Below are 21310 nucleotides of genomic sequence, written 5' to 3' on the forward strand. Positions count from 1 at the left end.
CTCCATACGTAATACCGTCGGGGTCTGAAAAGAACAAGAGTTGACCAAGGGAGGTCGGATAGGATAGATGAAAGTGAGGAGCCTGGCACAAGTAAGTGGAAGGAATGCCAGGACTCAGCTAAGGGCCCCGTGGGCGCCAACCCACGCTCCAAAGTTCAGAGCTCCTGGGGCCTCTTTTAGTCGCCTCTTACGACAGGCAGAGGATACCGTGGGTGTTATTCTACCACCCCCACCCACAGGGTGGATTGACCAAGAGAGGTCGGATAGGATAGATGAAAGTGAGGTGGTGGTGGTGGTGATTATTGTTTTAAGAGGAAGTACAACTAGGCAACCATCCTCTATATAACACTAATCAGAGGGAAAAATGGAAGGGGTCCGACACTTCGAAAAATGAAGATATCGGTCAAAGAGAGACAAGGGCCACGAAGGGCGTGAAAATGAAAGACTCCCTAGCCCTCGCAAACCTAATAGCGTCGGTGTCTGAAAAGAACAAGAGTTGACCAAGGGAGGTCGGATAGGATAGATGAAAGTGAGGAGCCTGGCACAAGTAAGTGGAAGCAATGCCAGGACTCAGCTGAGGGCCCCGTGGTCGCCAACCCACGCTCCAAAGTTCAGAGCCCCTGAGGCCCCTTTTAGTCGCCTCTTACGACAGGCAGGGGATACCGTGGGTGTTATTCTACCGCCCCCACCCACAGGGGGATAGATGAAAGTGAGGAGTCTGACACAAGTAAATGGAAGCAATGCCAGTACTCAGCTCTGGGCCCCGTGGTCGCCAACCCACGCTCCAAAGTTCAGAGCCCATGGGGCCACGACAGGCAGGGGATACCGTGGGTGTTATTCTACCGCCCCCACCCACAGGGGGAACTCAGCTAAGTGCCCCGTGGTCGCCAACCCAGCCTACAAAGTTCAGAGCCTCTGGGGTGGTGGTGGTGGTGGTGGTGCTGATTATTGTTTTAAGAGGAAGTACAACTAGGCAAGCATCCTCTATATAACACTAATCAGAGGGAAATATGGATAGGATCCGACACTTCGAAAAATGAAGATATCGGCCAAGGAAAGACAAGGGCCACGAAGGGCGTGAATACGAAAGACTCCCTAGCCCTCGCAAACTTAATAGCATCGGGGTCGGAAAAGAACAAGAGTTGACCAAGGGAGTTCGTATAGGAGAGATCGAAGTGAGGAGCCTGGCACAAGTAGAAACAATGCTAGGACTCAGCTAAGGTGGTGGGTGGTGATTATTGTTTTAAGAGGAAGTACAACTGCGCAACCATCCTCTATATAACACTAATCAGAGGGAAAAATGGAAGGGATCCGACACTTCGAAAAATGAAGATATCGGCCAAAGGAAGACAAGGGCTACGAAGGGCGTGAAAATGAAAGACTCCCTAGTCCTCGCAAACCTAATAGCGTCGGGGTCGGAAAAGAACAAGAGTTGACCAAGGGTGGTCGGATAGGATAGCTGAAAGTGAGGAGCCTGGCACAAGTAAGTGGAAGCAATGCCAGGACTCAGCTAAGGGCCCCGTGGTCGCCAACCCACGCTCCAAAGTTCAGAGCCCCTGGGGCTCCTTTTAGTAACCTCTTACGACAGGCAGGGGATACCGTGGGTGTTATTCTACCGCCCCCACCCACAGGGGGAAAGGCAGGGGATACTGTCCGTGTTATTCTACCACCACCCACAGGGGGATGTTGGTCATCACATCGTTACAGCTTTTTAGTTATTGATAAAGAAAGTGATGTTCAGCATGGACGATATCGCATGGGTTTTGATCATTTTATATGCATTAACACAGAGTTCTCGTCACTACTTGATAAAAAACCACCATCATGTTAACATACAACAAAGAGATTACAAATCATATGATCCGTGCTCGAAATAATATTCGACGGAATTTTAAAGAGCTTAAACGTACTCAAGCAGTCACTGATTTATTTTTGAAAACGCAACTAGGTACACCACTCAAAGAAAATTTTAATTCTACTTAATTGCCGCAGTCTACTACAAGTTTTGTTTCTTTGCAAACATCATATGAGAAAGAGAAGCAGGATGAGGAAGAGAAGCTGGATATGGATGAAGAAGGGGATAAGGAAGAAGAGGATGAGGAAGAAGAACTTAACTATACTTCACGTTCTTAGCGTGTTATGTTTTTAATTACAGATGTTATTGCCGAAACACCTACTACATCAACACAAGATCTACCTTATTAGGACTTTTATTCGAAATACCTATGGTTCCCTCTTTGCTCCTTATATGGAAAAACTCTTTACAGGTCAAACTGACACAACCTACGGTATTCGCTATGAAGACGACTGTTTCTGGATGGGTAATGCAAATGTTAAGATTAATAGCAACAGACTTATTGTAAAAGGTGTTACCTATAAACCTACTAAAGGACTATTAGAACTTCTTTTTCTCACGAATTCCTGACTAGGATATAATTTTACAAGATGACCTTAAAAAATATAAAGCAATGCTTTTTTTTTCACTGACGCAACACGACGTAATTACAGGAGAACAGAAGCTGTAAATCCAAATAAAAGTCACAAATATCGAGAGTTTATTTCTAAGCTGTTTCCGTCACATCAACCTCTGCACGTGGTGTTAATGTTATCCAGAAGCCTTTGTCTCCGTATGTAGACGTAAGATACAGGAATGATCCTAACTTACTCGTTGAACGGTTACAAGTTTTTAAGAGCATCGCAAGATGCTGGTCACATAGGTCACGAATAAGAAATTCTAGACATAGAAAGAGAATTACTACGTGCGGGTATTACTCAGTAATGTAAAGATAATCATCGCACACGAGTTACATAATGTGGTGGTAGTGATTATTGTTTTAAGAGGAAGTACAACTAGGCAACCATTCTCTCGAGTTACATAAACCAGCACGTCGCACCTACTGTCGCAGGCGCGTTATTACACGCGGAAAAGATGATCTCTGTCAAGCAGACTTAGTAGAAATGATTCCATATCCCACTAGCAATAAGGGGTATAAGTATCTACTTACTGTCATCGATGTGTACTCTAAAAGTTTGCTTTTGCACAACCTGTGCGTTCTAAGAGTAGTAGTGGTGGTGGTGGTGGTGGTGATTATGGTTTTTGTACCGAGGTACACCCCTACGCCGCAGTTTTAAATCTTGCGCCTATAACTCCTCCTCTACAGGAGAAACCCTGAACTTTAAAGAACTGGATCAACTCATAAGTTTCTCAGGAGATGTCACTACCATAAATTTTGTGATTACGAAGTTGTCAATACTGTGTGGTTTTCGACTTGTTTTGTTTTCCATTGATCAAGAAGTGTGGACATTCTCTTATAGATGTATCTACAAAAAAAAAAAGTCATGCACCCTGGTGCAAAGTGAAGGAACTTTTTTTGAAGAAATTTTGTATTCATAAGTTTTCTTATTACTAAATTTCGTTCTTTCATTTGTGGGTTGGCAATATGAATCCTTTCTTCCTGCCAGTTTTGAAGTTAGCCAATCAATTATTTCTGTAATTAATTTTTGACCAATCGTATCTTTCTTCTTCGATTTTGATGTGTAACTTTTAGCCAGCCAATAAAAGCCCGTGGGTGTGGCTGTTTTATTCATGAAAGGTCTCGAATTTTCCTCGAGGGTATAAAAACTGCTGATTTTCTTGTCTCTCGGCCACATCATCAACATCTAACTTAGTGTCTGGACGTGTAGCGCCTCTTTCTTCCGGCAGCAGTTCTTCAATAAGGTAATGGCCGCCTAACATCTTCATTTCTTGTTAGCTCAGCAGTTTAACCCGCGGGGAAGGTCCGAAACCTTTACTATGTAATCTGTCTTCAACCATGTAATTTGCCGTCGCTTTTGTAAAACTTCATATATCTTTAACTGTAAATCGGGGATAGTGAGTGCTTTACCCTCTCGAGCTCCCCTTCATTTTGATTTGAGGTGACTACGTTTTTGTAACCGATTTTCTTCTAGTCCTTAATGTGTTAAATTTATTCTGTATACGAGTCACCTCCATAGGTTTTAAGAAGTTTCTTTCAGGAGTGCAAGTATACGCCTCCATTCATTTTGTATTTTGGGCCATTTTTTAACCTATTCTTTTTCTGCTAGGCCCAGTAGATTGGGTACAAGATACCCCCGTTTCAGTGGTGTAATTTGGGCCTTGATGGCAAGTGATTGTAAGGTATGGTATACCTTTAATAGGCTTGGAAAACTGAGAGCGGATCAGCTCTTTTACGTATTGGAAATGTGCCTCTAGGAGGCTTGACATTGCTAGGTGGGAGCAAGTGCTCCATGTAATTAGGGGATTTCTGCTCTTTGGTAATATGTGATTGTGAGCTGAGAGCTCAGGAAATGTAAAACTTGGGGCTTGAAGCCCAGCTGGTTCAATTGTCTCTAAATCTTGGCTTTTCCTGGTCTTGTACCTGAGTGTCGGTTACTTGTTGACTTGTTGTTACTTGTTAAATTTTCAAATTCTATGTGAAAATTGTTAAGTTTTGCTATTTTCAAAAATATAACATTTAATGAAATTTTAATTCATATCTCGGCTTTGTGGATAGACCCATTCCAGCCCGCACCTTCTTTCACCTCTGCATTCCACGGGTATCCCCGTAACAGTTTTAAGAGGAAGTACAACTGGGCAACCATCCTCTATATAAAACACTAATCAGAGAGAAAAAATGGAAGGGGACCGACACTTCGAAAAATGATGGTATCGGCCAAAGGAAGACAAGGGCCACGAAGAGCATGAAAATGAAAGACTCCCTAGGCCTCCATACGTAATATCGTCGGGGTCTGAAAAGAACAAGAGTTGACCAAGAGAGGTCGGATAGGATAGATGAAAGTGAGGAGCCTGGCACAAGTATGTGGAAGCAAAGCCAGGACTCAGCTGAGGGCCTCATGGTTGCCAAACCACGCTACAAATTTCAGAGCTCCCTTTTAGTCGCCTCTTACGACAGGCAGGGAATACCATGGGTGTTATTCTACCGCCCCCTCCCTCAGGGGGATTACATATTACATCACACGTTTCCTTTACTATTTCTGCGATAGTACTTTTCCCCATGCGAACTGCCTGTAGCCAGGGAACCTCAAGATAAATGGCGTGGAATACGGGACTATTACAGAGTGGTGGTGGTGGTGATTATTGTTTAAAGAGGAAGTACAACTAGGCAACCATCCTCTATATAACACTAACGAGAGAAAAAATGAAAGGGACCCGACACTTCGAAAAATGAAGATATCGGCCAAAGGAAGACAAGGGCCACGAAGGGCGTGAAAATGAAAGACTCCCTAGCCCTCGCAAACCTAATAGCGTCGGGGTCGGAAAAGAACAAGAGTTGATCAAGAGAGGTCGGATAGGGTAGTTGAAAGTGAGGAGCCTGTCACGAGTGGAAGCAATGTCAGGGCTCAGCTAAAGACCCCGTGGTCGCCAACCCACGCTCCAAAGTACAGAGTCCTGGGACCCCTTTTAGTCGCCTCTTACGACAGGCAGGGAATACCGTGGGTGTTATTCTACCGCCCTCCCCCCCCCCCACAGGGGTAGACTATTACAGAGAAAGTGGAGAAATCCCGATCACTTGACGCAGTTGATAGCCATTCAAACTCCAACTGCCTCTTTTCCCCTCTGTTAACATTTCTGAATGATTCAATGTCTACTCGGCCCTGGACAAGGAGTGAAGATGCACTGGATCCAGCGAAAGAAACTACTGAAGATGCTGGTAACGACTCCGTTACGGAATTCAGTCCAAGAGCAGAAAACAGAAAACTCAAATTCGATATCTGCAGAAAAAACATGCAAAGGCAAGGACCGATCTGTACCACCAGTCCATGTCTTCTTGAGAGGGACTGAACTGAGGATGAAGATAACCTTCTATTATTCTTTAAAAGCATATTGAAAAATTTCAAATCGCTTCCAAGAGAAAGAAGAACGCTCTTAAGGTTCAAGTCCAAGTCCTTGTACAAGGAAATTACTGGTCAGCATCACTACTTCACTTCGCCAAGTACAACATCTACAAGGAGTGAACAGACTGACAGTGACCAGGCACATTGTCGTTTATTAATAAAAAGCAGTGGTTTTTCTATTACTTTGTATCTATCTGTACTGAAATGTTGGTTTTTAATAATAATCAATGATTGAAACTTACCTTAATATAACTACCAGCCTTTTCCCCGTTGAAATTGGATCAGGGTAATTTGATTTCACTTTTGACAGCATGTCTAGAATACTTTCATCAATAATATCAAAGCAGGATTTCAACATCCTGAAGTACTCAGAGAAAATGTTTCATCGCGCATCAAAAGTTTCGGAAACAACGTATGGCATTCGCCAAAACTTCGTCTGACGTTATTTATTTCATGACATTAAGCTCTCTCTTCACACAAAGTTAATTTCAGTTCAACATTTTCACAAAGCAGTAACCTCCGGCGTATGCTTCCCAGTGGCATGAGAGATCCCGCGTGGCCACGCAAGGGACATAGACGTGATGGCTCTGTAGTTTAGCCATCTGCTTCGTACAATAGTCTCCGCAATGGCATCGAATGAATTTTCATGTCGCTGTCGTTCGGATTCAAAGTAAAACTGGAAAATCTATTATCAAGCTACATTCTATTGATAAGCGTATGTATCCGTGTCACTAACTGATCCAGACCGTATAGTGGTCACCACGACGCTACCCCGTAGCTTGTTGCTGCACGTTGTCAACCTGATAAAAGAAAGTGGATATTACATTTAGAGTGGACAATATTTCATTCACGGTAAACAAATGCAGTACTGTGAAAACTTCAGCAGTACACTTCTTCACAAACACGCGTGAACCAAACTTGTTCTAAACAATTAAAGCCTCTGCTACAAAAAATAACAAAGTCAACAAATGAAACCTTCCAGATATTCTCAGGTAATGGTGGTGATTTTGGTTTTAAGGCAATTATACTCAATACATCACTAATCAGAAGAAATAAGGAAGGGATCCAGCACTTCTAAAAATGAAGATTTCGGCCAAAGAAAGACAAGGGCCACGTTGGTGGTGGTGATTATTGTTTTAAAAGGAATCATAACCGGGCAACCTCCTCTACATAACAATAATCACAGCGAAACATTGGACAGGAAATCACACTTCGAAAAATGAAGGTATCGGACAAAGGTAGGCTAGGTGGTGGTGGTGATTATTGTTTTAAGAGGAAGTACAGCTAGGCAACTATCCTCTATATAACACTAATCTGACGGAAACAATTGAAGGGATCCAACACTTCGAAAAATGAAGGTATCGGTCAAAGGAAGACAAGGCCCACGAAAGGCGTGAAAATAAAGGACTCCCTAGGCCTCCATACGTAATAACGTCGGGGTCGAAAAAGAACAAGAGTTGACCAAGAGAGGTCGAATAGTATAGATGAAAGTGAGGAGCCTGGTACAAGAAAGTGGAAGCAATGCCAGGATTCAGCTAAGGGCCCCGTGGTCGACAACCCACGCTCCAAAATTCAGAGCCCCTGGGGCCCCTTTTAGTCGTCTCTTACGACAGGCAGGGAATACCGTGGGTGTTATTCCACCGCCCCCACTCACAGGGGGACGATACCGTGGGTGTTATTCTACCGCCCCATTCACAGGGGGAAGATAGGCAAGGGCCACGATAGGCGTGAAATTGAAAGACTCCATAAGCCGCAAATGCTCTAATAGCGTCGGGGTGATGGTGGTGATTATTGTTTTAAGAGGAAGTACAGTACATGGTGGTGGTGGTGATTATTGTTTTAAGAGGAAGTACAACTAGGCAACCATCCTCTATATAACACTAATCAGAGGGAAAAGTGGAAGGGATCCGACACTTCGAAAAATGAAGGTATCGGCCAAAGGAAGACAAGGGCCACGAAGGGCGTGAAAATGAAAGACGCCCTAGGCCTCCATACGTAATACCGTCGGAGTCTGAAAAGAACAAGAGTTGACCAAGAGAGGTCGGATAGGAGAGATGAAAGTGAGGAGCCTGGAAGCAGTAAGTAGACGCAATGCCGGGGGCCCCGTGGTCGCCAACCCACGCTCCAAAGTTCAGATGGTGGTGGTGATTATTATTTTAAGAGGAAGTACAACTAGGCAACCATTCTCTATATAACACTAATCACAGGGAAAAATGGAAGGGATCCGACACTTCGAAACATGAATGTACCGGCCAAAGGAAGACAAGGGCCACGAAGGGCGTGAAAATGAAAGACTCCCTAGGCCTCCATACGTAATACCGTCGGGGTCTGAAAAGAACAAGAGTTGACCAAGGGAGGTCGGATAGGATAGATGAAAGTGAGGAGCCTGGCACTCCAAAGTTCAAAGGTGGTGGTGGTGGTGATTATTGTTTTAAGAGGAAGTACAACTAGGCAACCATCCTCTATAAAACACTAAACAGAGGGAAAAGTGGAAGGGATCCGACACTTCGAAAACTGAAGGTATCGGCCAAAGGAAGACAAGGGCCACGAAGGGCGTGAAAATGAAGGAATCCCTAGCCTTCGCAAGCCTAATGGCGTCGGGGTTGGAAAAGAAAAGAGTTGACCAAGAGAGGTCGGATAGGATAGATGAAAGTGAGGAGCTTGGCACAAGTAAGTGGAAGCAATGCCAGGACTCAGCTAAGGGCCCCGTGGTCGCCAACCCACGCTCCAAAGTTCAGAGCCCCCGGGGCCCCTTTTAGTCGCCTCTTACGACAGGCAGGGGATACCGTGGGTGTTATTCTACCACCCCATCCACAGGGGGGACCAAAGTTCAGAGCGCCTGGGGCACCATCTTAGGCAGGGGATACCGTGGGTGTTATTCTAGTACCCCCACCCACAGGGGGATGTTCATTAAGACTAAAATATAAATGTCTTTTATTTTATTTTACATTGGTTATGGCATCATTTAAAGTAATTATTTATTTTCCTGGTACATGGTGATTGCATAGCACGTTGTTCGACACATTTTATACAAACTCCCCCTGTAGGTGGGGGCGGTATCACCTGCCTGACGTAAGAGGGGACTAAAAGGGACCCCAAGGGCTCTGAACTAGAGAGCGTGGGTTGGCGACCACTGCGCCCGCGGCATTGCTTCCACTTACTGCTTCCATTTTCCTCGCTTTCAACTGTTCTATCCGATCTCACTTGGCCAACTCTTGTTCTTTTCGACTCCGACGATACTAGGTTGCGAAACCTAGGGAGTCGTTCATTTTCATGCCCTTCGTGGCCCTTGAACTCCTTTGGCCGATACCTTCATTTTTCGGAGTGACTGACCCCTTCCATATTTTCCCTCTAATTAGTGATATATAGAATATGGTGAAACAGTAATCACCACCACCGTTTATACCAACGCCGTGTTGATCTCATTTCTTTGAAGGAATATATACATGTATTGTGCGGAGTAGTGCCTCCGTTGCTCGCCGTCGCTCTCTCACGGCTGGGTTCCGTGCTTCAAATCCCGGTCAGGTGGTAATTATTGTTTTAAGAGGAAGTACAACTAGGCAACCATCCTCTATATAACTCTAATCAGAGAGAAAAAATGGAACACTTCGAAAAAATGAAGGTATCGGCTAAAGGAAGACAAGGGCCACGAAGGGCGTGAAAATGATAGACTTCCTAGCCCTCGCAAACCTAATAGCGTCGCGGTCGGAAAAGAACAAGAGTTGACCAAGAGAGGTCGGATAGGGTAGACGAATGTGAAGGGCCTGGCATAAGTAAGTGGAAGCAATGCCAGGACTAGCTAAGGGTCCCGTGGTCGCCAACCCACGCTCCAAGGTTCAGAGCGCCTGGGGTGGTGGTGATTATTGTTTTAAGAGGAAGTACAACTAGGCAACCATCCTCTATTTAACACTAATCAGAGAGAAAAAATGGAAGGGTCCGACACTTCGAAAAATGAAGGTATCGGTCAAAGGAAGACGAGGGCCGCGAAGGGCGTGAAAATAAAAGACTCCCTAGCCCTCGCAAACCTAATAGCGTCGGGGTCGGAAAAGAACAAGAGTTGACCAAGAGAGGTCGGATAGGATAGATGAATGTGAGGAGCCTGGCACAAGTGGAAGCAATGCCAGGACTCAGCTAAGGGCCCCGTGGTCGCCAACCCCCGCTCCAAAGCTCAGAGCCCCTGGGGGTCCTTTTTGTCGCCTCTTACGGCAAACAGGGGATACCGCCCTCACCCATAGGACGACAAATCCCGGTCACTCGATGTGGGATTTGTGCTGGACAAAGCGAAGGCGGGACAGGTTTTTCTCCGGGTACTCCGGTTTTCCCTGTCGTCTTTCATTCCAGCAACACTCTCCAATATCATTTCATTTCATCTGTCTGTCATTAATCATTGCCCGAGAGGAGTGCGACGGACTTCGGCAGTCGGCACAATTCCTATCCTCCTCGCAAGATGGGGGCTTCATTCATTCCATCCCTGACCCGGTCACTGACTGGAGTACCGTAGTTATGAACCCCTCCAGGACTAGCGCTCGTAGCAGCTGTTTCTCGTGCATCAGAGCTGTCAGTCAGCTGCTGTGTCTTCCCCTTATCCGCTTCACAAACTACTTTGGTGGTTTCGACCTCATGTTTAATCGATAATAATGTTTTATGTATAAGACAAGAGTTATTAAATATTTTATAGAGTAAGTGAAAAATCTTTATCTTGGTATCAGGTTTAATAATTATGATTACGCATTGGATTATTCCCGAGAGCAATTCCTGAATCGAGAACCGGTCTGTCTCGCCCTTGCCTTTGATAATGCGAACGTGTCTTACGTATGGACAACACAGCCAGTCCCTGTGAGTGGATGGTGGTGGTGATTTTTGTTTTAAGAGGAAGTACATCTGGGCAACCATCCTCTATTAACACTAATCAGAGGGGAAAATTCAAGATGCTCTATACTTCGAGAAATGAAGGTACGTCTACGCCCCATATTGTAATGCTGAATGTACAGTGTTCACAATTACATTTACGGTATTCAGCGCGGGCTGTATTGATCGCAGGAGTCTGAGATTTCGTAGATATACTAAGCAATGCGCTCGCGAATTATGTCACAAAAATTATTAGTTCCAAGTTTTGCCACCAGGTGAAAGTATGGCGCTCTGCAGTGCATTCTGATTTCTCGAAATGTGTTGATTTTACTTCCGTAATAAATGTAATTATGTGCAGGCTATCTTGTATTTTTAATAAAATAGAATATTGCATGTTGAGTGCTTTTCTGTCATATTCTTTATTCCTACACCTTGTGTACTTTCTTCATCACCACACCTACGTGTTTCGTTACCTTATAGACACGACGTTGTAACTGATTCAAATATGGCGGTGAAGAGGCACTCTAGCTCGTCGTGTGTTCATTACAGGGAGAAGTTGAACATCTTACGGGTTGGCTGGTCGAGATTCCACCCAAATGATTCACACGATCTTTGAAATGCTGGCAACATCTCGTGCGTCTTTAATACAGTCCATTGTCCGGCTCCATGGCTAAATGGATTGCGTGCTGGCCTTTGGCCACAGGGGTCCCAGATTCGATTCCCGGCAGAGTCGGAAATTTTAACCTTGATTGGTAATTTCGCTGGCACGGAGGCTGGATGTAAGTGCCGTCTTCATCATCATTTCATCCCCATCACGACGCGCAGGTCGCCTACGGCCGTCAAATCAAAAGACCTGCATCTGACGAGCCGAACTTGTCCTCGGACACTTCCGGCACTAAAAGCCATACGCCATTTCATTTTTTACAGTCCATTGTTCGCTGTTGAACAATACAGTTGTCTGGAGGTGGTGGATATTACTGCTTGAAGAGGAAGTGGTGGTGGTGATTATTGTTTCAAGAGGAAGTACAATTAGGTAACCATCCTCCATACAGGCCTAACACAAATCAGAGAGGAAAAATGGAAGGGATCCGACACTTCGAAAAATGAAGATATCGGCTTCGCATGCTTTAATACCGTCGGGGTCGGAAAAGAAGAAGAATTGATCAAGGAAGGTCGGATAGGAGAGATGAAAGTGAGAAGCCTGGCACAAGTAAGTGGAAGCAATGCCAGGACTCAGCTAAGGGCCTCGTGGTGGCCAACCCACGGTCCAAAGTTCAGAGCCCCTGGGGCCCCTCTTATTCGGCTCTTACGACAGGCAGGGAATACCGTGGGTGTTATTCTACCGCCCCCAATCACAGGAGGTACAATCTTGGGGACTACTTTAAGGAATAAACATTATGTTGCACAAGGACAGTTTCCTCACTTTCCACAGTAGTGATATGATGTTGGTTTCTTTTTACTGAATCGATACTCGGCACATTACTCAGTGCTCGCTGCTGCCCTCTGGTCTTCAGTCTATGATGCGATTCAGGTTTCACCTGTAGCCACCTCTTCGCATCTAGTTTTGACGTTACACGGTCTTTTGTTCGGAAGTGTTTCGGAAAGTACGCGGTTTGTATTACAATAGACGTAAATCACAGGTAAATGCAGTGAAACAATAGACAAGGAGATTATAATCGTATAATCGTAGTGGTTATTATTGTTTTAAGAGGAAGTACAACTAGGAAGGCTCCCTGTGAATGTTCAGTATTCTGATAACGAGTTATGTCTGTGTGTTGTGTCTCACTGATCCGCGAGCGCGCTACTCAGCACTGTCTGCTGCGTGTGCCGTGAGCTCGCCGTTGCTGCGATTCGATTCACTCGGACAGTTGAATGAATCGATACACTGCTTCCAATCATACACTATTCCACAGCGCCTTACGCTCCTCCACTCTCTTCTGTGCACTTCTTTCGTCTGCTAGATCCCGCATTCGTGCGGGGAGCAGGTGGAAGTTGCCATAACTTAATCCCCAATCCTCGAACTAATTTCTTAATTTAGTAATATTTTCTTAAGGAGCAATCAACACCCTTCACACTCATACGCTAAACTCCAAGGCACGGTTCTTGTTGAGTATCTTGTTTTGAAAGAAATACATTAATAAGAACGATCTCACACAGAAACATTTACCAGGAAAATTTTACAAATCTACACTTTATAAGTTCAGGAAAATGTTCAAGAATCATAATCCCACTTTCCGGCGTATTTCAACATTTACAATTCATGAAATTTTCACTTCAGAATGTCTAACACGGTTATTTCCAGTACCGTAAAAAATGAGCTACCCTGGGTTTTCTTTGCTCCTAGTGCTGATGGGGATTTATTAATACAGTACCGGTACTTGCTTCAAACGTCGAGAATGTCTTGAAGGCTTCAGTTGTCGAAATTTATGAATTCTTGAAGCAGAGGCTTTTGTGGATGTTCCTCTGAGAACGTGAATCTTAGTAACGTGCTGCTTACGTTACTAAATATGTATATTACACTAGTGCTTCAAGAATCATTTTTCTTTGTAATGCTAAATCATCTTCTTGTGTATCACATTAATAATCTGGGGGTGAGACTGCCCTCTGACGGAGGAGATTTCATCGTTCTTCTTGCCTGCCATCTCACATTTAAGAGAGGGCTAGGATCAGTTAGTGACGAAGATAACTTCTCGTTGATATAACGTAGCATGATAAGAGAAATTCCAGTTTTACTTTCAATCCGAACCATAGGGACATGAAGGAGGCAATTGTACGAAGCAGACTGCTACATCTTCAGTCCCAAGGTCGAGGGATGAAGACGAAGCCTTGGTCTCCACCATTCAACAAGTGGAGTAAGTACAAGAAGTCTGCGATCATCACAGCTGCTCGAAAGAAGGTGGTAAAATAGCTCCGTGGATGACGTGGAGGAAAACCAGGAGGAGCAAAGGAAATTCGATGTGCAAAGTAAGTATATGGAGAAAGAACGGAAAGAAAAGAAACAGAAGAAGAAGAAGACGATGATGATGATGAAGAGGAAGAAGAAGATCGGGAAGGATAAGAAAGTGAACGAACTTCTGTAGGGGAAGTAGAAACAGAAAGAGGTGGAGAAGAAGGACCGGAAGAAACAGTATAGGAAAGTGAAGAAGGAACCCAATTCGGGGGAGGAAGTGGAGGTGCAGCAGCAGCTGCAAGAAGCTCGGGATGAATCTCAGGACAACGTTCACCGATGATCCGGCCTTTTAGGCGTACTGTATGTGGACTTCTATGTCGACGTCTTGGCATCTCTGAAACACACAAACATAAAAAAAAAGGCTGTCACTAAACATAAACACGATGCAGGAGTTAAGAGACTAATCTCGACACCCTCTGACACATAATTTATTAACTGTTTTCTCTGGGAGAAAGTGGTGGTGACTTCTACGTCACACGACACAGGGAGGTTTAAAGGCGACCATGAGATAGGAAAGTGCTAGGAGCGGATAGGAACTGGCCGTGGCCTTGGTGATTTTTGTTTTAAGAGGAAGCATAACTCCATTAACAATAAACAGAAGGAAAATTAGAAGAGGTCCGACACTTCAAAAAATGAAGGTATCGCCAAAATAAAGATAAGGGCCTCGAAGGGCATGAAAATGGACGACGTGATGGTGGTGATTATTGTTTTAATAGGAAGTGCAACTGGCCCACCATCCTCTATATCACACTAATCACAGAGAAAGAATGGAAGGAATCCGACACTTCAAAAAATGAAGGTAAGGTAAGGGTGTAATCTGCCCGAAGGAAGGTCCGAACCTCCGCGGAGGTTTCGCCTGAGCCGGAGTTTACGTACGGTAGGGTGGCCAGGTCCTTCTCGCTCCTCCATTCCCTTATCCCCCACCAACAGCGCGTGGCAACCCATCCAAATCTTGAGCACGCCCAATGTTGCTTAACTTCGGATCGAAAAATGAAGGTATCGGCAAGAGAAAGACGAGGGGCACGAAGGGCGTGAAAATGAAAGACTCCCAGCCCTCGCAAACCTTACAGGGTCGGAAAAGAATAAAAGTTGACCAAGAGTGCTCGGATAGGATAGATGAAAGTGAGGAGCCTGGCACAAGTAAGTGGAAGCAATGCCAGAACTCAGCTAAGGGCCCTGTGGTCACGAACCCACGCTCCCACGTTAAGAGCCCCCGGTGCCCCTTTTAGTCGCCTCTTACGACAGACAGGGGATACCGTGGGTGTTATTCTATCACTCCTCCCCACAGGGGGATGAAAATGGAAGACACTCTAGGCCTCGAAAACCTAATACTGACGGAGTCGGAAAAGAACAAGAGTTGACCAAGGGAGGTAGAGTAGAAAAATGAAAGCTAGAGGACTGGCACAAGTCAGACTCAGCTAGGGGCACCGTGGTCGCCAATCTACGCTCTCAAGTTGGAAGGTCCCGGCTCCTCTTAAGATAGGCAAGGGATACTGTAGATGTATTCTTCTTGCACAGGTAGTGTGGAACATAAGAGGTTTATGCATTAGAAACAAGACCTGAAACAACTACCCATAGATTTCTGAATAGGAAGGGAAAGATGTTTGGATATGTGCAAGTTCAACGTAACGAGGATTCCTTCACATGCGGAACTAATTAATTAATTAATGGAGTTTAGTCTCCGAAGAGGCCTGGTGCAGGTCTTTCGAGCTGACACACCCAGCCCCCGAGCCATCGGAATTAAGGTGGTGGTGGTGGTGATTATTGTTTTAAGAGGAAGTACAACTGGGCAACCACCCTCTAGGTAACACTAATCAGAGGGTAAAAGTGGAAGGGATCCGACACTTCGAAAAATGAAGACATCGGCCAAAGGAAGACAAGGGCCACGAAGGGCGTGAAAATGAAAGACTCCCTAGCCCTCGCAAACCTAATAGCGTCGGGGTCGGGAAAGAACAAAAGTTGACCAAGTGAGGTCGGAAAGGATAGATGAAATTGAGGAGCCTGGCACAAATAAGTGGAAGAAATGTCAGGACTCAGCTATGGGTCCCGTGGTCGCCAACCCACGCTCCAAAGTACAGTGCCCTTGAGGCCCCTTTTAGTCGCCTCCTACGACAAGCAGGGGATACCGTGGATGTTATTCTACCCCCACCCACAGGGGGACCATCGGAATTAACCAACGAAGGTTAAAATCCCCGACTCGGCCTGGAATCGAACCCGGGACCCTCTGGACCAAAGACCAGCTGACTTGACCGTGCAGTTAGGGTCGCACAGCTGTGAGCTTGCGTTCGGGAGATAGAGTGTTCGACAGCGCCGAACATTTTCACACCAGGCAACATTGGAGCTGTACACTAATTAAGGCCACGTTCCCATCCTTCCACGTGTTAGTGCGACCTTAAACCAGTAGCACATGTGAAATTGTTCGATGAATAGTATGTTGTAACCTGTTGGTCAACATACATTCAGGTTGACAAAGTTATGTTTCCTCTTTAAAGAGGTCACTTTCTGATCGATAAAACATCGACAAAGTGTATTGCCTGTAAGAGATTCTCAATTTGTGAAATTAGCAAATTGTAACTCCAAAATTACATATTCAGAATAAGGTGTATCAATTATGAAAACTAAATCTAAATTACGACATTTCAGAGTGTTGAAATATCAATGAAGATGAAAATCTACAGCCTCTTTCCAGTCATTCGACCGGGTCACGAATGGAATGAATAAGGGCCCCATCTGGCGGCGAGGATAGGAATTGTGTCGGCTGCCGAAACCTGTCGCACTCATCTGGGGCAATGATTAATGAATGACAGATAAAATGAAATGATACTGGAGAGTGTTGCTGGAATTAAAAATATGACAGAGTAAACCGGAGTACCTGGACAAAAACCTGTCCCGCCTCCGCTTTGTCCAGCAAAAATCTCACATGGAGTGACCAGGATTTGAACCACGGAACCCAGCGGTAAGAGGCTGGCGCGCTGCCGCCTGAGCCACGGAGGCTCTTTGGGCGACTCAAGAAATCAAGCCTATCTCACCAAAATCATTTTCTGTTCTTTCCAAAAGCGAACTCAGGAACTTCTCTAGCTGTAAAATTACCTGTTTTACAGTAATATAATGAAATATTAACATTCATTTTTACTGATTTGCAGAAAATGGCATTAGAAGTTCACGGAAAGAACAGAATCTGTGCAAGGGCATCCTTTGAATTCAATTTAATGTACCGTGTTTAATATACTCCATTTTAGGAAACAGACGGTGTTAAAAAGCCCGAAGCCGTCAATATGACCCGACTTGAATTTTCCGCTTTACTAAAAATGTTCTCCAAGCTAAATGTGACGCGGTTTCCTGGGACACTTCACGAGTGTAAAATTTGTAACGAGTTGAATTTTATGACTCGCCTTCTCACAGGTGGTGATTATTGTTTTAAGAGGAAGTGCAACCATGCAACCGCCCTCTATATAAGAGCCCCGTGGTCACCAACCCACGCTCCCAAGTTGAGAGCCCCTGGGGTCCCTTTTAGTCGCCTCTTACGACAGGCAGGGGATACCGTACGTGTTATTCTACCACCCCCACCTACAGAGGGAGAAGTTGAGAGGAAGAACTGGGCACCATCCTCTGTTAACACTAATGAGAAGAAAAAAGGAAGAGGCCCGATACTTCCAAAAATGAAGGTATCAGCAAAAGATAGACAAGGGCCACGAAGGGCATGAAAATGAGACTCCCTAGGCCTCGAATGCTTTAATACCACCAGGGTCGGAAAAGTACAAGAGTTGACCAAAGGAGGCCGGATAGGATAGATGAAAGTGAGAAGCCTGGCACAAGTAAGTGGGAGCAATGCCAGGGCTCAGCTCAGGGCCCCCTGGTCGCCAACCCACGCTCCCAAGTTAAGAGTCCCTGCGGCCCCTTTTAGTCACCTCTTATGACAGGCAAAGGATAGCATGGGTGTTATTCTACCACCTCGCAAAGGATACCATGGGTGTTGTTCTACCACCTCTACCTACAGGGGGTCAGGGGATACCGTGGATGAATTTTACCGCCCCCACCCATTAGGGGCAAAAAGAGTCGGAGGCCATATTTCGTTTTGTTCTGACTTGGAAGAAGTATTGTCATAAGGTGAGCTAATTTTGTTACAATTGCGGATGACGTGTGTCGCGGATGACTTGTGATGACAAAGTCCGTCACATCGAAGCTAAATAAGACCGTAAAATCATGATTTATCTGATATGTTGTAAGGGTTGGGCATAGCCACGAGAACTAACAAGCGGCCTTGATGATGGTTTTCTGTGGTTTAACATTGTCACACCAGGCTAACGTCATGATCCCGTCTTGTCCAGTCCCATACATTCTCGCCCTAAGCTGTGACTGAAGCTCACTTTGGTATTTCTTCCACTTACTGTGCTCTAGGGAGTCTTCAACATTCACGCTCTTCGTGGACCTTCCTTTTTTCCTCAAATGCAGGTGGGTGAAATGAAATGTCGTATGGCTTTTAGTGCCGGGATATCCCAGGACGGGTTCGGCTTGCCAGGTGCAGGTATTTCTATTTGACACCCGTAGGTGACCTGCGCGTCGTGATGAGGATGAAATGATGATGAAGACAACACATACACCCAGCCCCCGTGCCATTGGAATTAACCAATTAAGGTTAAAATCCCCGACCCGGCCGGGAATCGAACCCGGGACCCTCTGAACCGTACGCTGACCGTTCACCCAACGAGTCGGATTGCAGGTGGGTTTTTTATATGAAGTCACGTACAGTATCTGTGGTTTTTCTGCCAGAATTCGTATGCACTTAAATCAGGTTAATATTTTGTAATTAACACGTAATTCATCAAAAAGTATCCCTCATTTCTCAAGAAGGAAAGTGATGGTGATATTTTATACATCGATCCAAACATAAACTTCTCCGTTTCTCTCCACATTTAATAGTTTAGAATATTAGCATTAAACTTTGAAATAGTCCCTCATTGAAATGAAAGTGTGGTGGTATTAACACAAAGTCATTAGATTACAATTTTTCTTCAAATTGCAACAATATATGAAAATAATAAACAATGTCTAGGGACACCAATTGAAATGATGAAAATAATTGAGGAAAGCAGAATGAAGAAAGAACGCTCCAAATAGTTTTGGGGATACTTACCTTACATTACTATATTTTCAGTTCTCAGCCGCTGCAATCAATAATAAGCTTGTACTGTCCAAAGATCATGAAATATTGTATTGCGTCTTCCGGGACCACTCCGTATCTCAATGCCTTCCAAGGAATTCTATACGCAGCTTGAAGCACCAAAGAACTTTATGAGCCAACCATTCAACGGAGGTGGCAAACAACTAAAATATGCACTGAACATATCGGTACACACGAGCTGAGAACACAATCTGCAGTTCATGGCATTTGTCACGTCAGGAGCGCGAGTGCGTTTAGCAAAAAACTGCCGGGTGTCCCACATTCAGGGAGAAGAAAAAAAATTCACATCAAAACTCTCGCCGAGAAAAAGTTCAAATGAAGAGCTGCTCCACAGTTCTCCGTCTCCTCTAGCATTTTCCTCTACGTCAGCCTCCTCCATCGCGCAGCACTTTCGCCCCCTTCTTTCGGTCAGCTACTATGGAACTATTCTTTTCGTACGTAACCCACTTGTTGAATAATAATAATAATAATAATAATAATAATAATAATAATAATAATAATAATAATAATAATAAAACCCACTCCTTGGCCGAATTGTAGCCGTTTTGTTCCAGGCAAAGAAACTCGTGAGCAGATCCTAAACATCCAGCAGCTCATAGAGAAGTCAAGGGAGTACAATATGAAGATGTTCCTGTGCTTCGTGAACTACAAGAAAGCCTTCGACAAGGTAAAATGGTCAAAGTTCTGGGCTATACTCACTGAGATGGGGACGCCGAGACATTTAGTGTACCTGATTCAATTTCTCTAGAAGTGAGTCCTTCTCCGCACATCGGGACCAATAAAATAATATTCATTACTACAAAGAACTTTACCACTACGGCCCCGAGTTGACTTTCAATTCTGAAGCATTCAATGTATATACCATCTCAGGAATGCATATCAAAGATCTAACAAATCTTTCATCAATAGATATAAGTTCAATCAAGTGTGCTATTCACAACAATTGATCATTTAAGATTTTATAAAGCACAACTGTTATTTCCCAAGAATATTATCAAGAGTATAATGGACAATTGAACTGTTTTTATCGATCATATGACTTACAATTTTAACAAAATTTCTAAGATCTTATTTTAAATGTCGTAACATACATCAATATTTTAATGTGTCTTTCCAATTTTAATAATATCTATTTTGTATTCTGATATATTAATGTTAATTTATTAGGGGACGAAACGTGCTAAATATAATAAATTATACAGTATATTGTATTGAATAGGCGGACCACTTGGTTATAATATTTAAGTTTATCTTAAATAATCACTATTTGATTATAGTCAATACGGGCAGGGGGGGCCGTACCTGATGTGCTGAAGTGCTGCAGCACATTGCCTATTTGAAAAATATTATCTACAATCAAATACAGTGCACTGAAAAAGACGTCAGAAAAAGAATAGAAAATTATTCAATTCCCCTCACAACCAGGTAACCACTTGTGCGCTCCATGCCGGGTGGCTGTGCAATCACAGCTCAGCGAGAATACCTAAGCTTTTAGCCAGAAACCAAGAACTCTGCCTTTTGCGCATGTGTGCCCAACTTTTCCGATAAGCTGTGGAAACAGCAGCCAAGACATCATCACTTCACAGCGATTCTTTGTTCAATCACAGAGAGGCAGCACTAGTCACATTTGCATTACGACCGATATGAGAACAGGCAGGTGGCCCTTTTGACTCAGCGGTAGTATTTAAGAGGGGATCGCTCAAAGCAAACGGGAAAACAAAATACTGTAGAGCTGTTCCCAGCAGGTCTTTTAATACCAAAGAGGATAGAATACTACCAACTTGCCTATTCCAGCCACATTTGTAAATCGATGAACTATAAAAATTGTACATTTTATGTTGGCAAAATAAGGACATGATATTGTGATTTTCTTTAATTAAAAATGTCTAGTTTATAAATGTCACTATAAAAACATAACATGTCATTTTGCATTATGATGTTGCTGGTTTTATTTCAATGATGTTGGTAACATTGGGAAGTTCTGTTTTTGCGCGCTCACACCAAGTGATTGAGTTCATGAATATTTAGCCATTGCAGGTGTTTGTGTGTTTAATTATATAGTTTTTTAATGAGGAATGCGTATATGTGTTGGGTTGTTTGTGTGTTTCTTCAGTGTGGAAAACCCAGTGGAGGGCCACTTGAAAAAAAACATACCAATATGTTTCTTAATATTTTTATTTTTTTGGAGGGGGGATGGTTTACAGCACACAACTGATTTTCTGCACCAGCCTCCACTGAATATGGGATTAGTATTACTTGAAATGAAGCTGTTAAGGCTTGTTACATGTAATCTTTTGGTCCCTGTCAATATATTATTTCTGATAATGCTAAAGCTTTCACATCTAACTTATTCCGAAAATTCTGTTTCGACCTGTCTATTTCACATGTAACAACTACTGCTTATTACCCTCAACCACCTCTGGCTGAGCGGGTTAATCACAATCTTTGATCAGCGT

This window comes from Anabrus simplex, chromosome 5 (assembly GCF_040414725.1).
Source record: "Anabrus simplex isolate iqAnaSimp1 chromosome 5, ASM4041472v1, whole genome shotgun sequence".
Lineage (NCBI taxonomy): Eukaryota > Metazoa > Arthropoda > Insecta > Orthoptera > Tettigoniidae > Anabrus > Anabrus simplex.